The sequence below is a fragment of the Coregonus clupeaformis genome, chromosome 23 (genome assembly GCF_020615455.1).
Source record: "Coregonus clupeaformis isolate EN_2021a chromosome 23, ASM2061545v1, whole genome shotgun sequence".
Classification (NCBI taxonomy): domain Eukaryota; kingdom Metazoa; phylum Chordata; class Actinopteri; order Salmoniformes; family Salmonidae; genus Coregonus; species Coregonus clupeaformis.
Window position 1 is genome coordinate 3,737,988 of NC_059214.1, and position 27,984 is coordinate 3,765,971.

Below are 27,984 nucleotides of genomic sequence, written 5' to 3' on the forward strand. Positions count from 1 at the left end.
AAACTGATGGGATAGTGTCATAAGTGCAGTCCTTTGTAAATTCGAAAGCATGTAGTCCAATGCACACCGAACAAAGCCTTGGTTTCTGTTTGTAATGAAAGTTGCTGATGAAACTTTAACAGAATTTGCATCCACCTCATCTTCACTTACCATATGAGATACTGCATCCGGGGCAGGTCCTTATTCTCATCTGGCACTGTGCTTGTCGCAATTCTGAATGGAAACGACTCATGTGCAAAGCTTTTTCATTCACTGATTGAGAACAGTGGTTGTGAATGCAATCAATAACATGTACTTGTAGCCATAATCCAAACAGGCAAGTGTAGGCATGGGAAACTAGAAACAAAAAAACATTCATATGGACCCATTCCAAATAGACCCACAGCTAACTGGTTTAAGAGATAATCCTTCAAATAAATCTATGCTAACTGTCTTTTTGAGCCAAGTGAACACAGCATGTTCTGAGTGAGAAATCAGCTGAGGTGTCAAGTTACTGGGAATCAGGCAGGGAGCAGTCTATGGGAAATATTTCACTTCCCCTAAACCCAGCCTGAAGCAAAAGTAACAAAGTTACTAATTGCGGTACACTATAAAAAAAAACGTCTCTCTCTCCAGAGTAACCATTTAGAATAAATGGATCCAGTTGGAAGAAATTAGTAGAAAACAGTGCTCTACACCAACACTGTTTACAAGGAGCACATTTGCTCCTAAGTTGAAAAGAATGTAAGGGCACATAGAAATTTAGGAACACGATGAAAAACATTCAACGTATTAATGATAAGAATTGCCAGCCATTAGAAAATACAGGGTGAAGGAACACCAGAACATCTTGTTTTAAAGATTGAAATGTAGCCTATATGAATCCTAGCCACTTTTGAAGCTTGTCTCCTGAAGAAGTGCTTCCTTTCTTTTTATTCCATTAAATGTTATCTGGGTGATTTTTATTTTCTCCGTAGGGGCACTGGTGCCCCCATATTAAAAATCCAGGCAGCACAGGAAAATATTTTGGAGCATATGCGACCAAAATGGTAGCGCTGTAGAGCCCTGCAAATCATGTTTTAATTTTTTATTGAGAAGGCATGCTTTACATTTCTTGAATAAAAATTATGAAAAAAAGAGTCCAACATTTTCCAATTAATTCTGGTCATTGGGACAATTATATGAAAGGGCCAACGGGGAATTGATAGGCCGCAATGGAGGGAAAGATATAGGGATTTGAGGATGGATGGAGAGTGAAAGGGAGGGATGGACGTGCGGTGGTGGCTCGGTTTAGAATCTTCCCGAGCGTTCTCGGTCTCTGGAACGCCTTCTCTCGCGGTCGCCTCCACCTCCCCTGCCTTTATCCCTTGAGCGCGAACGACGTTCCCTGGAACGGGAGCGAGAACGATGGCCCCCTTAAACCCTGAGGGGAGGAGGTTCTCACCCAAGATTTGACGGTACATGGCCCCACTTTCCCACTTAAACCCACATGAAAGCGCGTCAGAAATTTGTATTTCGGAGAGCACTTGAACACAGCATTAGTTCTGTGATTAGCGTTGACTGTCAAGAGAGCCTGAGCGTAGCCCTCTTCCTGCAGCATCCATACAGCTCCCTCCTCAGCTCCCTGGAGATGGGTTTCAGGTGCATGAAGTTACAGAAGCCTCCTCGAGTGCACTCCCTGTAGAGAAAGGGGGAACTGCAGTTAGTGCACTGAGGAACTCTGTCATATGAAGAAATATAATCTGAGCAACGGAGATAAAGGTGTGTGGATTTGATGCCATTGGTAGGAATTAGCCTTGCTCTAGCATTTATTTAATTGAAATAACCTAATTGAATTGCAATGTATTTGTAATCACCACTAATGCCATCTTGAGCTGAAAATGGTGTGTGGTGTGTGTGTGTGTGTGTGTGTGTGTGTGTGGTCCTGCGGTGGAGTACTGACCCCATCTCGTACTGGCGGCAGCAGGTTTCTCTGAAGTCGGTAATGGGAGAGAGCTTGGCGTGGATGGGTTGAATGTTGAACCAGCGGTTATTCAGATCATCACTGCCTTCTCCACGTCCTCCTCACAACGGAACCACACACAGAGACCATCACAGAGTTGGTGTGTTCGCGAAATTTGGTTCTTAAGAGGCAGAGACAATGACAGAGTGTTTGTGATTAAATGGAAGGAGAATGTGTGTTCCTCAACAAACATGCACAAAACCCACCATCACAGACACAATTACATGGTCAGTGACACACCTTCACATTTCAGACCAGATGGTCTCCCATCTTGGGTGTCGCACACATTCATCTCCTCCACCTCTCCGTACTTCTCCTCCATCTCTGTGAAGACCTCCTACAGCAAGAGAAACAAAGGGAGATAGATTGGCAGAAAGAAAGGGGAATATATTATGTCTGAAGTTTACTTTAATTCAAAGTGCATTTCCCAGAAATGGTCAGGGTAAAAAGGTTTCAGTATTTCTATTCTGTTTCAGTAGGTTGTTAGTATTTTGTCTTCAACTCCTACATGGCCTGTGTGGTGGGGGAAGAGATGCAAGGCAACCCAGAGTTGCATCATCCACTCCATTCAAGTGGATTTATAGTGCGATAATACCGACTCACCTCAAAAGAACTCGTGGTAGTGCTCCTGCATCTCCACATCACTGACGGCACCTAGTGGCCACAGGAGAAACACACTCATCAGGGACAAGCCAATGACATCATCACTGTGGTTTCATTAACTAAACATGCACAAGAGAAACATTGCTAAAACATACGAGTCTGGACTGATTGGACAGGATTTTGATCTAAATATTACTGAATTACAAATGTCTTCAATTGCCTAATAGCACACAGTCCAGTACACATGAAATAGGGATTTCAGGAAAGATAGTGTCCGGAGCCAAAGGGTCAGTGCCAAAAATCTGTTCATTGTGCCCCTACACTAAGACTGGACATTTTACCTTTATGAGGGGTCTTAAGAGACTAATTCTGGCACTGTCACAGACATAATATACAGTGAGGGAAAAAAGGATTTCATCCCCTGCTGATTTTGTACGTTTGCCCACTGACAAAGAAATGATCAGTCTATAATTTTAATGGTAGGTTTATTTGAACAGTGAGAGACAAAAAAATCCAGAGAAAAAGAATGTTATAAATTGATTTGCATTTTAAAATGAGGGAAATAAGTATTTGACCCCTCTGCAAAACATGACTTAGTACTTGGTGGCAAAACCCTTGTTGGCAATCAGAGGTCAGACGTTTCTTATAGTTGGCCACCAGGTTTGCACACATCTCAGGAGGGATTTTGTCCCACTCCTCTTTGCAGATCTTCTCCAAGTCATTAAGGTTTCGAGGCTGACGTTTGGCAACTCGAATCTTCAGCTCCCTCCACAGATTTTCTATGGGATTAAGGTCTGGAGACTGGCTAGGCCACTCCAGGACCTTAATGTGCTTCTTCTTGAGCCACTCCTTTGTTGCCTAGGCCGTGTGTTTTGGCTCATTGTCATGCTGGAATAGCCATCCACGACCCATTTTCAATGCCCTGGCTGAGGGGAGGAGGTTCTCACCCAAGATTTGACGGTACATGGCCCCATCCATCGTCCCTTTGATGCAGTGAAATTGTCTTGTCCCCTTAGCAGAAAAACACCCCCAAAGCATAATGTTTCCACCTCCATGTTTGACGGTGGGGATGGTGTTCTTGGGGTCATATGCAGCATTCCTCCTCCTCCAAACACAGCGAGTTGAGTTGATGCCAAAGAGCTCGATTTTGGTCTCATCTGACCACAACACTTTCACCCAGTTCTCCTCTGAATCATTCAGATGTTCATTGGCAAAGTTCAGACGGGCCTGTAGATGTGCTTTCTTGAGCAGGGGGACCTTGCGGGCGCTGCAGGATTTCAGTCCTTCACGGCGTAGTGTGTTACCAATTGTTTTCTTGGTGATATGGTCCCAGCTGCCTTGAGATCATTGACAAGATCTTCCCGTTCTGGGCTGATTCCTCACCGTTCTCATGATCATTGCAACTTCGAGGTGAGATCTTGCATGGAGCCCCAGGTCGAGGGAGATTGACAGTTCTTTTGTGTTTCTTCCATTTGCGAATAATCGCACCAACTGTTGTCACCTTCTCACCAAGCTGCTTGGCGATGGTCTTGTAGCCCATTCCAGCCTTGTGTAGGTCTACAATCTTGTCCCTGACATCCTTGGAGAGCTCTTTGGTCTTGGCCATGGTGGAGAGTTTGGAATCTGATTGATTGATTGCTTCTGTGGACAGGTGTCTTTTTATACAGGTAACAAGCTGAGATTAGGAGCACTCCTAGAGTGTGCTCCTAATCTCAGCTCGTTACCTGTATAAAAGACACCTGGGAGTCAGAAATCTTTCTGATTGAGAGGGGGTCAAATACTTATTTCCCTCATTAAAATGCAAATCAATTTATAACATTTTTGACATGCGTTTTTCTGGATGTCTTTGTTGTTATTCTGTCTCTCACTGTTCAAATAAACCTACCATTAAAATTATAGTCTGATCATTTCTTTGTCAGTGGGCAAACGTACAAAATCAGCAGGGGATCAAATACTTTTTTCCCCTCACTGTATATCCACAGTAAAACGAGTCCTATATCGACATAACCTGAAAGGCCGCACAGCAAGGAAGAAGCCACTGCTCCAAAACCGCCATAGAAAAGCCAGACTACGATTTGCAACTGCACATGGGGACAAAGATCGTACTTTTTGGAGAAATGTCCTCTGGTCTGATGAAACAAAAATAGAACTGTTTGGCCATAATGACCATCGTTATGTTTGGAGGAAAAAGGGGGGACTTGCAAGCCTAAGAACACCATTCCAACCATGAAGCACGGGGGTGGCAGCATCATGCTGTGGGGGTGCTTTGCTGCAGGAGGGACTGGTGCACTTCACAAAATAGATGGCATCATGGGGAAGGAAAATTATGTGGATATATTGAAGCAACATCTCAAGACATCAGTCAGGAAGTTAAAGCTTGGTCGCAAATGGGTCCTCCAAATGGACAATGACCCAAAGCACACTTCCAAAGTTGTGGTAAAATGGTTTAAGGACAACAAAGTCAAGGTATTGGAGTGGCCATCACAAAGCCCTGACCTCAATCCTAAAAAACCTTTGTGGGCAGAACTGAAAACGAGTGTGCGAGCAAGGAGGCCTACAAACCTGACTCAGTTACACCAGCTCTGTCAGGAGGAATGGGCCAAAATTCACCCAACTTATTGTGGGAAGCTTGTGGAAGGCTACCCAAAACGTTGGACCCAAGTTAAACAATTGAAAAGGAAATGCTACCAAATACTAATTGAGTGTAGCCTTCCACAAATACTAATTGAATGTGATGAAAGAAATAAAAGCTGAAATCAAATCACTCTCTCTACTATTATTCTGACATCTCACATTCTTAAAATAGTGGTGATCCTAACTGACCTAAAACAGGGAATTTTTACTAGGATTAAATGTCAAGAATTGTGAAAAACTGAGTTTAAATGTATGTGGCTAAGGTGTACGTAAACTTCTGACTTCAACTGTATCACGTTGTACAATAAAAACCAGACATTTCCATAAATGAGTTTGACCTGAAACTATGGGGCAGGGTTAACTTCCTGAATAGGATTAGTAAAGTGTAAATGAGTGAGTACTTGAAACAATCATGAAAAACTATTTCCTAGAAAAGTATTAGATTTTGAATTAATAGAAATACACAGTTCTGTATGCATCAAAATTAATTTGGTTATTTCTGTAACAGTGACTACCAGAACAGAAGCCAACATGGGTTGTTTTACTTAACACTAGTAGCTGTTGTATTTCATGTATAGTACAGCACTCTAAAGCAGGGGTGTCAAACTCATTTTGGTTCAGGGGCCACATACAGCGCAATCTGATCTCAAGTGGGCCGGGCCAGTAAAATAATAGCAAAATAACCTCTAAATAACGTCAACTCCAAATCTTTACCTTTGTTTTTCAATATTATGCCTTAATTTATCATTTAGCCTACATATGTGCATTATAACTCACAGATCACAGTGGATCTACAAAGGCACAAAACATTTATTCACAGATGGGCCTATGGAACTGAAAAAATGGCATTTCACTTTGATTAAAAACTTGTTTTATTAACTTATTAACTTAACTTATTTTAATGTACAGTATACATTCTGACCACCTGAACTGACTCACCACACTATGCACAAACTAAAGTGGGAGCTATGAAGAACGTTATCACAATGTTCATGGTCTTTAAATATTACATTACCACAGTAAATGTTATTTTTTCACAGAACTGTATTCTTCAGAGTGCAAATGTCTCTTAAAGAGCATTACAAGTCTTACAATTAGACTTGACCTACTCGCTGTTTAACCCCCTCCCCTCTCTTTCTCTCACTGCGGCCTACCGGCTGCTCCTGAAACTTGGCATCTTTCAGCCTTCACGATTGCATCAATATCAGGTGTCAAATCCTGAGTAGCAGCCAATTTCATAATGTCATTTAAGTGCTTGTGTGTTAGCCTTGAGCGCAGCTTTGTTTTATTGATGTTCATTACAGAGAAAACCTGTTCACAAAGATAGGTAGTCCCAAACATGCATAAAACCTTTGCAGCCAGGGCTGTTAATTTGGGGCAAGAGATACTGATAAAATGTGTCCAAGCCCACAGAGGCAAATTTGTCCTTCATACCTGAATCACACTGCAAGTCAATTATTTCGAGTTGGATGTCAGCGGGCAGATCAGAAGCCTTGACTGTGAATGGCGAGCAAAAAACGGCAAATTCTGTCTCAAGTTCACCGAAGACCTGAAACTGTCACTCAAACTCCCGCAGCAATCCTGTAATCTTGTCTTTGTATTGAGCCATGTCAGCATTAAGTCCGGTCGCACGCACATCTCTTAGACAAGGGAAATGAGCGGTGTCACCGCTAGATAGTTGTGTCTCCCAGAGTGACAGTTTCAACTTGACAGTTTCAACTTTTTTGCGGCCCTGCAACATTTTGTTAAGATTATTCAGGTGCTCTGTAATATCCACCAGAAAGGCAAGATCCTGCACCCATTCTGGGCATTTAAGTTCCTTCACTGGTTTGCCTTTTTTCTCCATGAACTGTTCAATTTGCTCTCGTAGCTCAAAGAAACGCTTCAGCACGGCACCTCGGCTTAACCACCGTACTTCAGTGTGGTATGGCAAGCCATGCGTAATGTCTTTATCACTGAGAAGACTGTCAAACTGACGGTGATTCAAACCTCTTGCTCGGATGAAATTAACAGTGCGGACAACCACCTCCATGACATGATCCATTTTTAATGATTTGCAACACAATGCTTCCTGGTGCAAAATACAGTGAAATGTCCAAAACTCTTGTCCTCCATTTGCGGCCTGTACTTTATCTCTGAATTTTGTCACAACGCCTGCTTTTCTCCCAATCATTGATGGCGCACCATCTGTAGCCAGGCTGACGGCACGGGACCAGTCCACTCCGACTCTGTCCAGCGCTCCAACGAGAGAGCTCATAATGTCATCCGCTGTTGTAGTATCCGTCATAGGTACCAACCCAAGGAACTCCTCGGTGACTGTCAAAGTCGCATCAACACCACGAATGAATATGGCCAGTTGAGCAACATCTGTAATATCAGTGCTCTCATCAATTGCAACCGAAAATGCAACAAATGACTTGACTTTGTGATTCATTTGGCTCTCCAAGTCTGCCGAGAGATCTGAAATTCTATCTGCGACAGTGTTTCTCGTTAGGCTAATGTTGGCAAAGGCCTGTCGCTTTTCAGGGCACACGATTTCTGCAGCCTTCAGCATGCATGTTTTCACGAACTCACCCTCAGAAAATGGCTTGGATCCTAACGCTATCTCATTAGCAATAAGGTAGCTAGCTTTCACCGTTGCATCACTGACCTCTCGGCTACGGGTAAAAACAGACTGCTGTTTCTTCAGACCCACTAACAATTCATTTATCTTCTCTATTCTCAGTTGTCCTCGCAAATGGTTGTATTTTTCACCATGATGAGTCTCATAGTGGCGCCGAATATTATATTCCTTGAGCACTGAAACTTGCTGATTACACACCAAGCACACAGATTTCCCATTCACTTCTGTGAATAAATATGAATCAGTCAATTTTTCTTGGAAAACTCTGCACTCTGTGTCCACTTTTCTCCTTTTTGACAAAGACATTTTGGTAATGTGGGTGCAACAGTGGGTAATTTTGACAACAAGAGCTTAATAACGATAAGGCAAGATCGGCAGATGGCGCATTCTGGGCGCGTTGCTGTCACGTGCTGTTTATTTCAGGATCTCTCGTTATTTCAGTGCGACCTCTGCTGGACAAATTTGGAATATCTGTTCCTTTAAAAAAAAAAAAGTGGACGTCGTCTCGCGGGCCGGATTGAACCATCTGGCGGGCCGGTTCTGGCCCGCGGGCCGTATGATTGACATCCCTGGCTTAGGGGATAACCAGTTAGATATACCTGCTGGAGCGCAGACTACTGGTGGGTGTTGCTATGGTGACCGGTGAGCTAAGATAAGACAGGGATTTGCCTAGCAGTGATTTATAGATGACCTGGAGCCAGTGGGTTTGGCGACGAATATGTAGTGAGGGCCAGCCAACAAGAGCGTTCAGGTCACAATGGTGGGTAGTATATGGGGCTTTGGTGACAGAATGGATGGCACTGTGATAGACTACATCCAATTAGCTGAGTAGAGTGTTGGAGGCTATTTTGTAAATGACATCGCCAAAGTCAAGGATCGGTAGGATAGTCATGTTTGGCAGCATGAGTGAAGGAGGCTTTGTTTGCGAAATAGGAAGCAGATTCTAGATCTAACTTTTAATTGGAGATGCTTAATGTGAGTCTGGAAGGAGAGTTTACAGTTTAACCAGACACTTACGTATTTGTAGTTGTCCACATACTCTAGGTCAGACCCGCCGAGAGTAGTGATTCTAGTCGGGTGGGCGGGTGGAAGCAGCGTTCAGTTGAAGAGCATGCATTTAGTTTTACTATTGTTTAAGAGCAGTTGGAGGCTACGGAGTGTTGTATGGCGTTGAAGCTCGTTTGGAGGTTTGTTAACAGTGTCCAATGAAGGGCCAGATGTATACAAAAATAGGCTAATTGACATCATTTGAGTCAATTGGAGGTGTACCTGTGGATGTATTTCAAACTCAGTGCCTCTTTGCTTGACATCATGGGAAAATCAAAAGAAATCAGCCAAGACCTCAGAAAAAATATTGTAGACCTCCACAAGTCTGGTTCATCCTTGGGAGCAATTTCCAAACGCCTGAAGGTACCACATTCATCTATACAAACAATAGTACGCAAGTATAAACACCATGGGACCATGCAGCCGTCATACCGCTCAGGAAGGAGACGCGTTCTGTCTCCTAGAGATGAACGTACTTGTGTGAAAAGTGCAAATCAATCCCAGAACAAGGACCTTGTGAAGATGCTGGAGGAAACAGGTACAAAAGTATGTATATCCACAGTAAAACAAGTCCTATATCGACATAACCTGAAAGGCCGCTCAGCATGGAAGAAGCCACTGCTCCAAAACCGCCATAAAAAGCCAGACTACGGTTTGCAACTGCACATGGGGACAAAGATTGTACTTTTTGGAGAAATGTCCTCTGGTCTGATTAAACAAAAATAGAACTGTTTGGCCATAATGACCATCGTTATGTTTGGAGGAAAAAGGGGGTACTTTGAAAGCCGAAGAACACCATCCCAACCGTGAAGCACGGGGTGGCAGCATCATGCTGTGGGGGTGCTTTGCTGCAGGAGGGACTGGTGCACTTCACAAAATAGGTGGCATCATGAAGGAAAATGATGTGGATATATTGAAGCAACATCTCAAGACATCAGTCAGGAAGTTAAAGCTTGGTCGCAAATGGGTCTTCCAAATGGACAATGACCCCAAGCATACTTCCAAAGTTGTGGCAAACTGGCTTAAGGACAACAAAGTCAAGGTATTGGAGTGGCCATCATAAAGCCCTGACCTCAATCCTATAGAAAATGTGTGGGCAGAACTGAAAACGCGTGTGCGAGCAAGGAGGCCTACAGACCTGACTCAGCTCTGTCAGGAGGAATGGGCCAAAATTCACCCAACTTATTGTGGAAGGCTGCCCGAAACGTTTGACCCAAGTTAAACAATTTAAAGGCAATGCTACCAAATACTAATTGAGTGTATGTAAACTTCTGACCCACTGGGAATGTAAATACAGTACTAGTTGGTGTCCTAAATATATGAAACAGGAAGTGTTTTATGCAACCATACTACTGACACAAGCACAGCGATACATACTTCCTCAATTTTTGCTGGTCCAAGTCTGTTTTGTGGCCTCGCCTCGAATAGCCAAAGCATTTTTTACATACCGCGTCTCAGTATACCAGACAAACACGTCTCACACAACACTCCCTGTTTTGCCATTTTTCTCTCGCTGGTCCATTTATTAATGAACAGAGGTACTTTTTCTAACCCCAATAGGACAAAAAAATAATGTTTAGTGGACAGTCTGCCCTGAATCTAGGCCATCCTCTCGTACCCTTCCACTCAGTCACATGTATATTTAACTGAATATCATGAGAACTTGGATTGAGAGCTAGATTTACCCAGGGGGCCCATGACATAACGTTGGCTGAAAGGAGGCACGGCAATGCACATCCCTCTGCATTTTCATGTATTTCTACTCCATTGTAACCGCTAGCCATGCCTTTTGCAAGAGATTCCATTAAGAAAGTTGCCTGGTTGACCCATACTGATTTCCTTCGTAGTTCAAGTCAAGCAAATGCTCTGGTCAACCACTGGTAATAGAGAAGGAGCCCGTCAATATTGTGTTGCTAGAGTGTATGTATACTGAAGAAAAATATAAACGAAACATGCAACAATTTTTACGATTGTATTGAGTTACAGTTCATATAAGGAAATCAGTCAATTGAAATATATTCATTAGGCCCTAATCTATGGATTTCAATTGACTGGGCAGGGGCACAGCCATGGGTGGGCTGGTCTCAGATGATCCCGCAGGTGAAGAAGCCAGATGTGGAGGTCCTGGGCTGGCGTGGTTACATGTGGTCTGCAGTTGTCAGGCTCGTTGGACGTACTGCCAAATTCTCTAAAACGACGTTGGAGCCGGCTTTGGTAGAGAAATTAACATTCAATTATCTGGCAATAGCTCTGGTGGACATTCCTGCAGTCAGCATGCCAATTGCACCCTCCCTCAAAATTGAGACATCTTTGGCATTGGGTTGTGACAAAACTGCACATTTTAGTGGCCTTTTATTGTCCCCAGCACAAGGTGCACCTGTGTAATGGTCATGCTGTTTAATCAGCTTCTTGATATGCCACACCTGTCAGGTGGATGGATTATCTTGGCAAAGGAGAAATGCTCACTAACAGGGATGTAAACAAATTTGTGCACAAAATTTGAGCTAAATAAACTTTTTGTGCGTATGGAACATTTCTGGGATCTTTTACTTCAGCTCATGAAACATGGGACCAACACTTTACATGTTCTGTTTATATTTTTGTTCAGTATAGTTAGAGCTGACATTAGAGGGTGTCTTAGGGTATTCAGGTTGTTGGCAGGCCCGTTTTTTTGACAAAGCTCAAACCATTTGACTATGGATTATTGACATACTCAAGCGGCTGATGTCCCTCGTTCCCTCATTAATACATATTGTGGGATTGCGTTTGACTAAACTTGACTGATACACTGAGCATAATTTCCCCAACTCAAAGCCCGATGTATCCCTCTGTGAGTAGAGTAGAGAAGCATAACTGTAAATCGCTTTGGATGAAAGCATCTACTAAATGGCATAAAAATATAATGGAATAATAGAACATAGCACAGCAGCTGTACTCTAGGCTTGCTCTAGGTTTCCCTACAGCTCGCCTCGCCTCCTCCTTCCTCTGTTTCCCTACAGCTCACCACCTCTGGACAGAGAAAATACACACTCCCCATCGTGTAGTCTCCTGAGTGGCGCAGCCGGCCGCGACCGGGAGACTCATGGGCAGCGCACAATTGGCCTAGCGTTGTCCAGGGTAGGGGAGGGAATGGCCGGCAGGGATGTAGCTCAGTTGATAGAGCATGGCGTTTGCAACGCCAGGGTTGTGGGTTCGATTCCCACGGGGGACCAGTATGAAAAATAAAAATATGTATTCACTAACTGTAAGTCGCTCTGGATAAGAGCGTCTGCTAAATGACTAAAATGTAAATGTAAATGTGTCCACCGGTCAAGCATGGACTTGTCACCAGCCTCCCCTCCTACAGACAGAAGGTTCCTCTACATCCAACCCCCCTTTTGCTATAGGTTCTAGGTATCAGGATTTGGGGATTTTGTTTTTCAATTTTTCTAAAACATTTTAATTTTTCCCTCTGCAGACCATTTTGATTCAAAACATCTACTGTAATCCCCAGTCCTCTCAGCCCTCAGGTCTCTCTAGTTCCCTCCTCCCTCCTCAGACTTTAGGTCTGTGTCTCCGCTGGCTTCCTGCAGGGCTTCTGAGGGTCTGTCTCAGCACTGGTAGCAGGGGGTACCGCAACACGCCAATATGCCGCAATCAGAAAAACGCCACCTATGTCGCCAATAAAATAAATCTATCTGTGGCCATTCATGGGGTCTAAGCCTAGGCGTAGAATGACATGCTCTGATGGTGACATTGAGAAAAGGACTCAAAAAAAGAAAATGCCTTGCGCCCCACTACATTTGCATTGATCCTTACAGTGAAGTTAATACCTCCAAGCGATATCCTCGTAGTATCTGTTTTCTAACACAGTTATAGTGCACAGATGACTGACTTTAGGTATTTATCAGGCACTTTCAGACAAGACTGACAACACACCGACTGCCCTAGTGCCCAACATTTTGTTTGTGGTTGACAGCAAAAATATCTATATGCGTTACTGTCCAGACACAGCACAGCTTTAGTTTTTGCTCTCTCCACACTGCCGCCCCTATACATTAGACTGATTTAACTTATGTCAGCCATTTTGGAAATGTTATAGTACCCTGATGTTGAGCCCTGGCTAGCAGAGCTGATGCATTGCCACTCCCTGCCTCCCAGGTAAGTCATGGGTTTGTGGTCTTGTTGCTGTCATGTATAACTGTTCTGTTTCTCAGCAGAGCATCTGAAAATGACTGGCAAAAAGTTCATTTTTTGAAAATGTATCAAAAGGAAAAAAATAAACTAGTAATAAAAAGCACATCTTGGCATTCAATCACCTAGGATTCAGCAAGTCCTTGAAGTAATTTCTAGCCCCAATGACCTTATATTGTGTGTATATAGATATAGTCCCGTGTAGCTCAGTTGGTAGAGCATGGCGCTTGCAACGCCAGGGTTGTGGGTTCGATTCCTGCGGGGGACCAGTATGAAAATGTATGCACTCACTAACTGTAAGTCGCTCTGGATAAGAGCGTCTGCTAAATGACTAAAATGTAAATATATATACAGTACCAGTCAAAAGTTTGGACACACCTACTCATTCAAGGGTTTTTCTTTATTTTTACAATTTCCTACATTGTAGAATAATAGTGAATACATAAAAACTATGAAATAACACATAGTAACCAAAAAAGCGTTAAACAAATCAAAATATTTTATATTTGAGATTCTTCAAAGTAGCCACCCTTTGCCTTGATGAAAGCTTTGCACACACTTGGCATTCTCTCAACCAGCTTAATGAGGTAGTCACCTGGAATGCATTTCAATTAACAGGTGTGTTTTGTTAAAAGTTATTTTGTGGAATTTCTTTCCTTCTTACTGCATTTGAGCCAATCAGTTGTGTTGTGACAAGGTAGGGGTGGTATACAGAAGATAGCCCTATTTGGTAAAAGACCAAGTCCATGTTATGGCAAGAACAGCTCAAATAAGCAAAGAGAAACGACAGTCCATCATTACTTTAACACATGAAGGTCAGTCAATCCGGAAACTTTCAAGTTTCTTCAAGTGCAGTTGCAAAAACCATCAAGTGCTATGATGAAACTGGCTCTCATGAGGACTGCCACAGGAAAGGAAGACCCAGAGTTACCTCTGCTGCAGAGGATAAGTTCATTAGAGTTACCAGCCTCAAATTACAGCCCAAATAAATTCTTCAGAGTTCAAGTAACAGACACATCTCAACATCAACTGTTCAGAGGAGACTGTGTGAATCAGGCCTTCATGGTCGAATTGCTGCAAAGAAACCACTACTAAAGGACACCAATAAGAAGAAGAGACTTGCTTGGGCCAAGAAACATGAGCAATGGACATTAGACCGGTGGAAATCTGTCCTTTTGGTCTGGAGTCCAAATTGGAGATATTTGGTTCCAACCGCCGTGTCTGTGAGACGCAGCAGGTGAACGGATGATCCCCACATGTGGTTCCCACCGTGAAGCATGGAGGACGAGGTGCGATGGTGTGGGGGTGCTTTTCTGGTGACACTGTCAGTGATTTATTTAGAATTCAATGCACAATTAACCAGCATGGCTACCACAGCATTCTGCAGCGATACGCCATCCTATCATTTGTTTTTCAACAGGACAATGACCCAACACACCTCCAGGCTGTGTAAGGGCTATTTGACCAAGAAGGAGAGTGATGGCGTGCTGCATCAGATGACCTGGCCTCCACAATCACCTGACATCAACCCAATTGAGATGGTTTGGGAGGAGCTGGAACGCAGAGTGAAGGAAAAGCAGCTAACAAGTGCTCAGCATATTTGGGAACTGCTTCAAGACTGTTGGAAAAGCATTCCAGGTGAAGCTGGTTGAGAGAATGTGAAGAGTTTGCAAAGCTGTCATCATGGCAAAGGGTGGCTATTTGAAGAATCTCAAATATAAAATATTTTGATTTGTTTAACAATTTTTTTGGTTAGTACATGATTCCATATGTGTTATTTAACCGTTTTTATGTCTTCTATTATTCGACAATGTAGAAAATAGTAAAAATAAAGAAAAACCCTTGAATGAGTAGGTGTTCTAAAACTTGACTGGTTATGTGTGTGTGTCTATGTGTGTATGTATGTATATATATATATATATATATATATATATATATATATATTAGTGAGGGGGGGAGAAGTATTTTATCCCTAATGATTTTGTACGTTTGCCCACTGACAAAGAAATTATCAGTCTATAATTTTAATGGTAGGTTTATTTGAACAGTGAGAGACAGAATAACAACAACAAAAAATCCAGAAAACGCATGTCAAAAATTTTATAAATTGATTTGGGTCCTGAAAAAGGGACGTTTCTTTTTTTGCTGAGTTTATTTATTTATTTATAGATAGATATATATATATATATATATATATAATATGCTCAACAATTTCAAAGATTTTACTGAGTTAAAGGTCTTCTGAGGAAATCAGTCAATTCAAATAAATGTATTAGGCCCTAATCTATCGATTTCACATTACTGGGAATACAGATATGCATCTGTTGGTCACAGATATTGACCAACAGTGCATTCAGAAAGTATTCAGACCCCTTGACTTTTTCCACATTTTATGTTACAGCCTTATTCTGAAATTGATTGAATTGTTTTTTCCCCCCTCATCAATCTATACACAATACCACATAATGACAAAGCAAAAACAGGTTTTTAGAAATGTTAGCTCATGTATCAAAAATTAAAAAAGCTTCTCGCACATTTACATAACTATTCAGACCCTTTACTCAGTACCTTGAAGCACATTTGACAGCGATTACAGCCTTGCGTCTTCTCCTGCATTGTCTTGGCTGTGTGCTTAGGGTAGTTGTCCTGTTGGAAGGTGAACAATCGCCCCAGTCTGAGGTCCTGAGTGCTCTGGAGCAGGTTTTCATCAAGGATCTCTCTGTACTTTGCGCCATTCATCTTTTCCTCGATCCTGACTAGTCTCCCAGTCCCTGCCACTAAAAGACATCCCCACAGCATGATGCTGCCACCTCCATGCCTCACCGTAAGGATGGTGCCAGGATTCCTCCAGACGTGACGCTTGGCATACAGGCAAAAGAGTTCAATCTTGGTTTCATTAGACCAGAGAATGTTGTTTCTCATGGTCAAAATCCTTTAGGTGCCTTTTGGCAAACTCCAAGTGGGCTGTCCTGTGCCTTTTTACTGAGGAGTGGCTTCAGTCTGGCCACTCTACCATAAAGGCCTGATTTAGTAGAGCGCTGCAGAGATGGTTGTCCTTCTGGAAGGTTCTCCCATCCCCACAGAGGAACTCTGGAGCTCTGTCTGAGTGACCATCAGGTTCTTGGTCACCTCCCTGACCAAGGCACTTCTCCCCCGATTGCTCAGTTTGGCCTGGCGGCCAGCTCTAGGAAGAGTCTTGGTGGTTCCAAACATATTCCATTTTAGAATGATTGAGAGTGCCAGGGAGACTAGTCAGGATCCAGGGAAAGATGAATGGAACAAAGTGTTGCGAGATCCTTGATGAAAACCTGCTCAGGACCTCAGACTGGGGCCAAGGTTCACCTTCCAACAGGGCAACGACCCTAAGCACACAGCCAAGACAATGCAGGAGTGGCTTCTGGATAAGTCTCTGAATGTCCTTGAGTGGCCCAGCCAGAGCCCGGACTTGAACCCAATCGAACATCTCTGGAGAGACCTGAAAATAATGTGTGTGTGTGTGTGTATGTACATGTACAGTGGGGAGAACAAGAATTTGATAACCTGCAAAATCGGCAGTGTTTCCTACTTACAAAGCATGTAGAGGTCTGTCATTTTTATCATAGGTACACTTCAACTGCGAGAGACGGAATCTAAAACAAAAATCCAGAAAATTACATTGTATGATTTTTAAGTAATTAATTTGCATTTTATTGCATGACATAAGTATTTGATCACCTACCAACCAGTAAGAATTCCGTCTCTCACAGACCTGTTAGTTTTTCTTTAAGAAGCCCTCCTGTTCTCCACTCAATCAAACAGACTCCAACTTCTCCACAATGGCCAAGACCAGAGAGCTGTGTAAGGACATCAGGGATAAAATTGTAGACCTGCACAAGGCTGGGATGGGCTACAGGACAATAGGCAAGCAGCTTGGTGAGAAGGCAACAACTGTTGGCGCAATTATTAGAAAATGGAAGAAGTTCAAGATGACGGTCAATCACCCTTGGTCTGGGGCTCCATGCAAGATCTCACCTCGTGGGGCATCAATGATCATGAGGAAGGTGAGGGATCAGCTCAGAACTACACGGCAGGACCTGGTCAATGACCTGAAGAGAGCTGGAACCACAGTCTCAAAGAAAACCATTAGTAACACACTACGCCGTCATGGATTAAAATCCTGCAGTGCACGCAAGGTCCCCCTGCTCAAGCCAGCGCATATCCAGGCCCGTCTGAAGTTTACCAATGACCATCTGGATGATCCAGAGGAGGAATGGGAGAAGGTCATGTGGTCTGATGAGACAAAAATAGAGCTTTTTGGTCTAAACGCCACTCGCCGTGTTTGGAGGAAGAAGAAGGATGAGTACAACCCCAAGAACACCATCCCAACCGTGAAGCATGGAGGTGGAAACATCATTCTTTGGGGATGCTTTTCTGTAAAGGGGACAGGACGACTGCACAGTATTGAGGGGAGGATGGATGGGGCCATGTATCGCGAGATCTTGGCCAACAACCTCCTTCCCTCAGTAAGAGCATTGAAGATGGGTCGTGGCTGGGTCTTCCAGCATGACAACGACCCGAAACACACAGCCAGGGCAACTAAGGAGTGGCTCCGTAAGAAGCATCTCAAGGTCCTGGAGTGGCCTAGCCAGTCTCCAGACCTGAATCCAATAGAAAAGCTTTGGAGGGAGCTGAAAGTTTGTATTGCCCAGCGACAGCCCAGAAACCTGAAGGATCTGGAGAAGGTCTGTATGGAGGAGTGGGCCAAAATCCCTGCTGCAGTGTGTGCAAACCTGGAAACGTATGATCTCTGTATTTGCAAACAAAGGTTTCTGTACCAAATATTAAGTTCTGCTTTTCTGATGTATCAAATACTTATGTCATGCAATAAAATGCAAATTAATTACTTAAAAATCATACAATGTCATTTTCTGGATTTTTGTTTTAGATTCCGTCTCTCACAGTTGAAGTGTACCTATGATAAAAATTACAGACCTCTACATGCTTTGTAAGTAGGAAAACCTGCAAAATCGGCAGTGTATCAAATACTTGTTCTCCCCACTGTGTGTGTGTGTGTGTATATGTATATATACACACACTGCTCAAAAAAGGGAACACTAAAATAACACATCCTAGATCTGAATGAATGAAATAATCTTATTAATTACTTTTTTCTTTACATAGTTGAATGTGCTGACAACAAAATCACACAAAAATGATCAATGGAAATCTAATTTATCAACACATGGAGGTCTGGATTTGGAGTCATACTCAAAATTAAAGTGGAAAACCACACTACAGGCTGATCCAACTTTGATGTAATGTCCTTAAAAACAAGTCAAAATGAGGCTCAGTAGTGTGTGTGTGTGGCCTCCACATGCCTGTATGACCTCCCTACAACGCCTGGGCATGCTCCTGATGAGGTGGCGGATGGTCTCCTGAGGGATCTCCTCCCAGACCTAGACTAAAGCATCCGCCAACTCCTGGACAGTCTGTAGTGCAACGTGGCGTTGGTGGATGGAGCGAGACATGATGTCCCAGATGTGCTCAATTGCATTCAGGTCTGGGGAACGGGCGGGCCAGTCCATAGTATCAATGCCTTCCTTTTGCAGGAACTGCTGACACACTCCAGCCACATGAGGTCTAGCATTGTCTTGCATTAGGAGGAACCCAGGGCCAACCGCACCAGCATATGGTCTCACAAGGGGTCTGAGGATCTCATCTCGGTACCTAATGGCAGTCAGGCTACCTCTGGCGAGCACATGGAAGGCTGTGCGGCCCCCCAAAGAAATGCCACCCCACACCATGACTGACCCACCGCCAAACCGGTCATGCTGGAGGATGTTGCAGGCAGCAGAACGTTCTCCACGGCGTCTCCAGACTGTCACGTTTGTCACATGTGCTCAGTGTGAACCTGCTTTCATCTGTGAAGAGCACAGGGCGCCAGTGGCGAATTTGCCAATCTTGGTGTTCTCTGGCAAATGCCAAACGTCCAGCACGGTGTTGGGCTGTAAGCACAACCCCCACCTGTGGACGTCGGGCCCTCATACCACCCTCATGGAGTCTGTTTTTGTCCGTTTGAGCAGACACATGCACATTTGTGGCCTGCTGGAGGTCATTTTGCAGGGCTCTGGCAGTGCTCCTCCTGCTCCTCCTTGCACAAAGGTGGAGGTAGCGGTCCTGCTGCTGGGTTGTTGCCCTCCTACGGCCTCCTCCACGTCTCCTGATGTACTGGCCTGTCTCCTGGTAGCGCCTCCATGCTCTGGACACTACGCTGACAGACACAGCAAACCTTCTTGCCACAGCTCACATTGATGTGCCATCCTGGATGAGCTGCACTACCTGAGCCACTTGTGTGGGTTGTAGACTCCGTCTCATGCTACCACTAGAGTGAAAGCACCGCCAGCATTCAAAAGTGACCAAAACATCAGCCAGGAAGCATAGGAACTGAGAAGTGGTCTGTGGTCACCACCTCCTGTATTGGGGGTGTCTTGCTAATTGCCTATAATTTCCACAACAGCATGTGAAATGTATTGTCAATCAGTGTTGCTTCCTAAGTGGACAGTTTGATTTCACAGAAGTGTGATTGACTTGGAGTTACATTGTGTTGTTTTAAGTGTTCCCTTTTATTTTTTTTGAGCAGTATATATATATATATATAAATAATCATTTGCGATTGTCGCTTATTCCAGCTCCCTCTCTTTCAGCGTGGATCAGTCCCATGGATCATCTTAACCTCTTTCAGTCATCCCTTCATACCCTGTTCTGGGGCTGGTTGGGGCACAATTACATTGTTTTGAGTGAGGGGGAAGGGAGTAAATGCACCTATTTAAGAAATCTGCTGAAACCAAAATGAACATTTTGTATTTTCAGACCATTGCCCTCTTGAACAGTTACCGTAACCCTCAAAACACTGCCCAGTCTGCCGATGGTTTGTGCTGTAAGTTTCCGACCCGTTAACAGGGACCTGCTGCTATCTTTCTTCTTCATCTGACATTCTAAGTTGTATCCCTTTTTTATTTCATGAACAGTGAAATAAGGTTTGGACCCTTTAGAGCAGGGATGTCAATCATACGGCCCGCGGGCCAGAACCGGCCCGCCAGATGGTTCAATCCGGCCCGCGAAACGACGTCCACTTTTTTTTTTTTTTTATGGAACAGATATTCCAAATTTGTCCAGCAGAGGTCACACTGAAATAACGAGAGATCCTGATATAAACAGCACGTGACAGCAACGCGCCCAGAATGCGCCATCTGCCGATCTTGCCTTATCGTTATTAAGCTCTTGTTGTCAAAATTACCCACTGTTGCACCCACATTACCAAAATGTCTTTGTCAAAAAGGAGAAAAGTTGACACAGAGTGCAGAGTTTTCCAAGAAAAATGGACTGATTCATATTTATTCACAGAAGTGAATGGGAAATCTGTGTGCTTGGTGTGTAATCAGCAAGTTTCAGTGCTCAAGGAATATAATATTCGGCGCCACTATGAGACTCATCATGGTGAAAAATACAACCATTTGCGAGGACAACTGAGAATAGAGAAGATAAATGAATTGTTAGTGGGTCTGAAGAAACAGCAGTCTGTTTTTACCCGTAGCCGAGAGGTCAGTGATGCAGCGGTGAAAGCTAGCTACCTTATTGCTAATGAGATAGCGTTAGGATCCAAGCCATTTTCTGAGGGTGAGTTCGTGAAAACATGCATGCTGAAGGCTGCAGAAATCGTGTGCCCTGAAAAGCGACAGGCCTTTGCCAACATTAGCCTAACGAGAAACACTGTCGCAGATAGAATTTCAGATCTCTCGGCAGACTTGGAGAGCCAAATGAATCACAAAGTCAAGTCATTTGTTGCATTTTCGGTTGCAATTGATGAGAGCACTGATATTACAGATGTTGCTCAACTGGCCATATTCATTCGTGGTGTTGATGCGACTTTGACAGTCACCGAGGAGTTCCTTGGGTTGGTACCTATGACGGATACTACAACAGCGGATGACATTATGAGCTCTCTCGTTGGAGCGCTGGACAGAGTCGGAGTGGACTGGTCCCGTGCCGTCAGCCTGGCTACAGATGGTGCGCCATCAATGATTGGGAGAAAAGCAGGCGTTGTGACAAAATTCAGAGATAAAGTACAGGCCGCAAATGGAGGACAAGAGTTTTGGACATTTCACTGTATTTTGCACCAGGAAGCATTGTGTTGCAAATCATTAAAAATGGATCATGTCATGGAGGTGGTTGTCCGCACTGTTAATTTCATCCGAGCAAGAGGTTTGAATCACCGTCAGTTTGACAGTCTTCTCAGTGATAAAGACATTACGCATGGCTTGCCATACCACACTGAAGTACGGTGGTTAAGCCGAGGTGCCGTGCTGAAGCGTTTCTTTGAGCTACGAGAGCAAATTGAACAGTTCATGGAGAAAAAAGGCAAACCAGTGAAGGAACTTAAATGCCCAGAATGGGTGCAGGATCTTGCCTTTCTGGTGGATATTACAGAGCACCTGAATAATCTTAAAATGTTGCAGGGCCGCAAAAAAGTTGTCACTCAGTATTATGACAGCATACGCGCATTCAAGTTGAAACTGTCACTCTGGGAGACACAACTATCTAGCGGTGACACCGCTCATTTCCCTTGTCGAAGAGATGTGCGTGCGACCGGACTTAATGCTGACATGGCTCAATACAAAGACAAGATTACAGGATTGCTGCGGGAGTTTGAGCGACAGTTTCAGGTCTTCGGTGAACTTGAGACAGAATTTTATGTTTTTTGCTCGCCATTCACAGTCAAGGCTTCTGATCTGCCCGCTGACATCCAACTCGAAATAATTGACTTGCAGTGTGATTCAGGTATGAAGGACAAATTTGCCTCTGTGGGCTTGGACACATTTTATCAGTATCTCTTGCCCCAAATTAACAGCCCTGGCTGCAAAGGTTTTATGCATGTTTGGGACTACCTATCTCTGTGAACAGGTTTTCTCTGTAATGAACATCAATAAAACAAAGCTGCGCTCAAGGCTAACACACAAGCACTTAAATGACATTATGAAATTGGCTGCTACTCAGGATTTGACACCTGATATTGATGCAATCGTGAAGGCTGAAAGATGCCAAGTTTCAGGAGCAGCCGGTAGTCCGCAGTGAGAGAAAGAGAGGGGAGGGGGTTAAACAGCGAGTAGGTCAAGTCTAATTGTAAGACTTGTAATGCTCTTTAAGAGACGTTTTGCACTCTGAAGAATACAGTTCTGTGAAAAAATTACATTTACTGTGGTAATGTAATATTTAAAGACCATGAACATTGTGATAACGTTCTTCATAGCTCCCACTTTAGTTTGTGCATAGTGTGGTGAGTCAGTTCAGGTGGTCAGAATGTATACTGTACATTAAAATAAGTTAAGTTAATAAAACAAGTGTTTTTAATCAAAGTGAAATGCAATTTTTTCAGTTCCATAGGCCCATCTGTGAATAAATGTTTTGTGCCTTTGTAGATCCACTGTGATCTGTGAGTTATAATGCACATATGTAGGCTAAATGATAAATTAAGGCATAATATTGAAAAACAAAGGTAAAGATTTGGAGTTGACGTTATTTATAGGTTATTTTGCTATTATTTTACTGGCCCGGCCCACTTGAGATCAGATTGCGCTGTATGTGGCCCCTGAACCAAAATGAGTTTGACACCCCTGCCCTAAGCCAACACCTCCTTTGGCCGCCATTCCTTCCAGTTCTCTACTGCCAATGACTGGAACGAACTGCAAAAATCTCTGAAGCTGGAGAGACTCATCTCCCTCACTAACTTTAAGCGTCAGTTGTCAGAGCAGCTTACCGATCACTACACCTGTACACAGCCATTCTGAAATTAGCCCACCCAACTACCTCATCCCCATTTGTTATTTATTTTGCTAATTTGCACTCCAGTATCTCTATTTGCACATCATCTTTTGCACATCTATCACTCCAGTGTTAATACGAAATTGTAACTATTTTGCACTATGGCCTATTTATTGCCTTACCTCCATAACTTACTACATTCGCACACACTGTATATATACATTTTCTGTTGTATTTTTGACTTTATGTTTTGTTTACCCCATATGTAACTCTGTGTTGTTTTTAATCGCACTGCTTTGCTTTATCTTGGCCAGGTTGCAGTTGTAAATGAGAACTTGTTCTCAACTGGCTTACCTGGTTAAATAAAAGGTGAAATTTAAAATTAAAATTAAAAGTCAGAAGCTTCTAAAGCCATGACATCATTTTCTGGAATTTTCCAAGCTGTTTAAAGGCATAGTCAACTTAGTGTATGTAAACTTCTGACCCACTGGAATTGTGATAGAGTGAATTATAAGTGAAATAATCTGTCTGTAAACAATTGTTGGAAAAATTACTTGTGTCATGCACAAAGTAGATGTCCTAACCGACTTGTAAAACTATAGTTTGTTAACAAGAAATGTGTGGAGTGGTTGAAAAACGAGTTTGAATGACTACAACCTAAGTGTATGTAAACTTCAACTGTATTACTTTGACTAACCGGTGCCCCCGCACATTGACTCTGTACCAGTACCCCATGTATATAGCCTCCCTACTGTTATTTTATTTCACTGCTGCTCTTTAATTATTTGTTATTTTTTAACTTCTATTTTTTACTTAACACTTTTTTTTTCTCTTAAAACTGCATTGTTGGTTAACGGCTTGTAAGTAAGCATTTCACTGTAAGGTCTACACCTGTTGTATTTGTCGCATGTGGCAAATACAATTTGATTTGGAATATGTACATGTACAGTATTCAGACCCCTTGACTTTTTCCACATTTTGTTACATTACAGCCTTATTCTAAAATTGATTAAATAAATCAAAAATCCTCAGCAATCTACACACAATACCTCATAATGACAAAGCAAACAGGTTTAGAAATGTTGCACATTTATTACAAATAAAAAACAGAAATACCTTATTTACATAAGTATTCAGACCCTTTGCTATGAGACTCGAAATTTAGCTCAGATGCATTCTGTTTCCATTGATCCTTGAGATATTTCTACAACTTGGAGTCCACCTGTGGTAAATTCAATAGATTGGACATGATTTGGAAAGGCACACACCTGTCTATATAATGGTCCCACAGTTGACAGTGCATGTCAAAGCAAAAACCAAGCCATGAGGTCGAAGGAATTGTCCGTAGAGCGCCAAGACAGGATTGTGTCGAGGCACAGATCTAGGGAAGGGTACCAAAACATTTCTGCAGCATTGAAGATCCCCAAGAACAGTGGCCTCAATCATTCTAAAATGGAATATGTTTGGAACCACCAAGACTCTTCCTAGAGCTGGCCGCCAGGCCAAACTGAGCAATCGGGGGAGAAGGGCCTTGGTCAGGGAGGTGACCAAGAACCCGATGGTCACTCGAACAGAGCTCCAGAGTTCCTCTGTGGAGACGGGAAGGACAACCATCTCTGCAGCACTCTACCAATCAGGCCTTTATGGTAGAGTGGCCAGACGGAAGCCACTCCTCAGTAAAAGGCACATGACAGCCCACTTGGAGTTTGCCAAAAGGCACCTAAAGACTCTCAGATCATGAGAAACAAGATTCTCTGGTCTGATGAAACCAACATTGGCCTGAATGCCAAGCGTCACGTCTGGAGGAAACCTGGAACCATCCCCTGAAGCATGGTGGTGGTGGCAGCATCATCATGCTGTGGGGATGTTTTTCAGCGGCAGGGACTGGGAGACTAGTCAGGATCGAGGCAAAGATGAAAGGAACAAAGTACAGTGAGATCCTTGATGAAAAACTGCTCCAGAGCGCTCAGGACCTCAGACTGGGGCTAAGGTTCACCTTCCAACAGGACAATGACCTTCTGGAAGGTTCTCCCATCTCCACAGAGGAACTCTAGAGCTCTGTCCAACGGATTCTTGGTCACCTTCCTGACCAAGGCTCTTCTCCCCCGATTGCTCAGTTTGGCCAGGCGGCCAGCTCTAGGAAGAGTCTTAGTGGTTCCAAACTTCTTCCATTTAAGAATAATGGAGGCCACTGTGTTCTTGGGGACCTTCAATGTTGAATAAGGCTGTAACAAAATGTTCAAGGCATACCCCCATGGCGCCTTGTGGTCGGATGCCGAGCATTTGCCACACCAAGCGGTGATGCAACCAGTCAGGATGCTCTCGATGGAGCAGCTGTAAAAATTACTAAGGATGTGAGGGGCCATGCCAAATCGTTTCAGCCTTCTTCACGACTGTGCTTATGTGAGAGGACCATGATAAGTCCTCAGTGATGTGTAGCTCAGTTGTTAGAGCATGGCGCTTGCAACGCCAGGGTTGTAGGTTCGTTTCCCACGGGGGGCCAGTATGAAAATGTATGCACTCACTAACTGTAAGTCGCTCTGGATAAGATCATCTGCTAAATGACTAAAATGTAAAATGTAAATGTGGACACAGACGAACTTGAAGCTCTTGACCCTCTCAACTGCGGCCCCGTCTTTGGGGGTGTGCGTCCCCTTTTCCCGAAGTCCACGATCAGCTCAACCATAAACTGTGCATAGTAAGTGTATATTTTGTATTTGAAAGATTTGTTATTCGAATGTCCATTATTCGAGAGGCACAATATTTTTTTATGATGCATTTGGCAATGTTCAATTCATTTGCACAAAATGTATAAACAAAAGCATTCACTGTGAAAGTTGATACATGTAGGTCCTTCATATATAGGCTATGTGCAGCACTTTGTTCAATTTTTCGAATCAGTTATTGTTTTCTTGCTCAAACCGCGAGTAACACCTGTCAAACTCAGACATTTCTCTCAAAACACAGGGATGTCGATTCTCACGGGACTATTATCATCAGAGGACTGGAGTTTCTGGTAGGAAACAGTAGGTTATTCTGGTTAGTCAATGTCCAGATGTCAGTTTCCATTTAACCCATCTAGACAGTAGGCTAGAATTCCCTTGACATGCCATAGACCTACTATTTGAAGTCCAGTCTTGTGACTGTCGAATGTGTATACAGCCTCACAATCAATCATCACCCATAACATAGGTGGCACTGCCATCATCCTCTTTTAACACTTCACCAAATATTACTTTTCTGGCCCTCCCTTCTCTTTATTTTCAACTCTCCTTTAGCAGCTTTTGTCTTATTGAATTAAACTTCGGCAATTTACTTTTTGCCTCCGTGGATTGATGTTAACTTTTTCTGCACGTTTCCAAAAGCATTATTTGGAGATTGGCGCGCATATAGTTAAGCCCTAAAGTTTAGGCTTATGCAGTAATACCAGATAGCCTAAAATATTGTAAGAAAAACCCCAATGTAGCCTATATAAATTGCACACTAATTATACATTTATGGATTTTCTTAAGGTATTGTTTATCTTTATTCAACCCGCCCGCCACCAACTGGCCCTTCAGCCACACAATATTTAATTACCCTAAACCTGTCCGCGGGGACTGCGGGTTCAGTCAAGCCGCGCATCATTACTAGCTATATTGTCGGTCTCACAATTTCTTCAACCTTGGATACACAACACACTTTACAGGGCAAATGCTATGAGCATCTGGATGATCTTGGGAGCTAGCTAGCTAACGTTAGCATTATAGCTACTGGATGTATAACAACAGATGACAATCCTTGGTATAGCTAGCTAACAATTTGGGACACTTATCAAAAAGTGAGTTGCCAGCAGTGTTTCCCTAACTAGTCCGAACTTTAACGTTGAAAATCACTAGTGTCACACAAAATAGTGTCTAGATTTTGACTAACAGGTCACTAAGCAATATAATGTACATTTTACAGATCCCTTATCCATCTGTTCACATGTTCAACAACATGGTAACGTTTTCCCAATGACTATATCCCCATCATTCTAACGCGTTAAGTACAGTACTCACTACCTACCTAGCTAGCCAAGCTAAGGCGCCGTTACCATTTCACTGCTAATTGTGCATGATATAGCCTAGTGTGGAAGTTCTCGTCATATAGTACTCACTTATCTTTCTCTGTACCGAAAATGGACGCCAGGTACTCCGCCATTTTCGATTCTGTCGAAGACACTTTTGACGCCACAAATTATACACTTCCGGTCTCGTCTGCGCACTGATTTTATACTGTACCAGATGGAAAACCTGTACATACTTTACCAAACACTGGCCATCAATCGATCATGCATATTTTTTATGAACTGGAATGAAGTTTCAAAAGCTTTTATAAACCTAAACTGGAAGTGGCCGATTGTAGCTCAGTTGGTGGAGCATGGCGCTTTAAACGCCAGGGTAGTGGTTCGATTCCCGGGACCTCCCATACGTAAAATGTATGCAATTCTAACTGTACGTCGCTTTGGATAAATTGCGTGGAATAGTTGGCCATATACTATGGGGTGGAGCTCCAGGCCTATTATGTATAGAAATCGAGGCAATTTCTGTTTGTAGGTCATCTTGATTTCTCCCATAACTTTACTGGAACCTTATGTAGCTAGATAGTAACACAAAAACATTGTGGTTACAAATATATTTATTTGGACACTCTGAAATTGTCTTATAACTGTAATAAGTTGTGAGATGATGGCTAATGAATGTGTTGCTCAGTGTGAAATCAGTCTAGCCCCTACCACCCACTGATTGCTTACTGAACCCCAACCAATTATTTATTCACTTGGGAAATGTGTAACCGTAGGGTAATTTTTGTTTGAGATGTCTGAGGCTCTGAGTATTATGCAGATACCACCTACTGGGACAATATCAGTCTTCTTGATGACTAGATAGGCCTATATCAACATTACATAAAATATGTATTTATTATGAACAGGCACTGCAGAATAATGATACTATGAATATAATACTAGATAATACTTGGAAATAAAATTACACTTTCTGTAATAAGAGCTCATGAACTGCACATGTTTATTTCTCGTATGTTTTTGTTAAACCTCATGTTATTTTTAGTTCTACATTGATATTGATTACTGCATTGTTGGGTT

The 27,984-nt window shown here is 43.0% G+C and overlaps 1 pseudogene; it reads right to left on the reverse strand.

The window, feature by feature from the left end:
* Positions 1-1,051: 1,051 nt before the first annotated feature.
* On the reverse strand, positions 1,052-27,041 carry LOC121536384 (annotated as a pseudogene).
* Between the last annotated feature and the right edge of the window lie 943 nt (positions 27,042-27,984).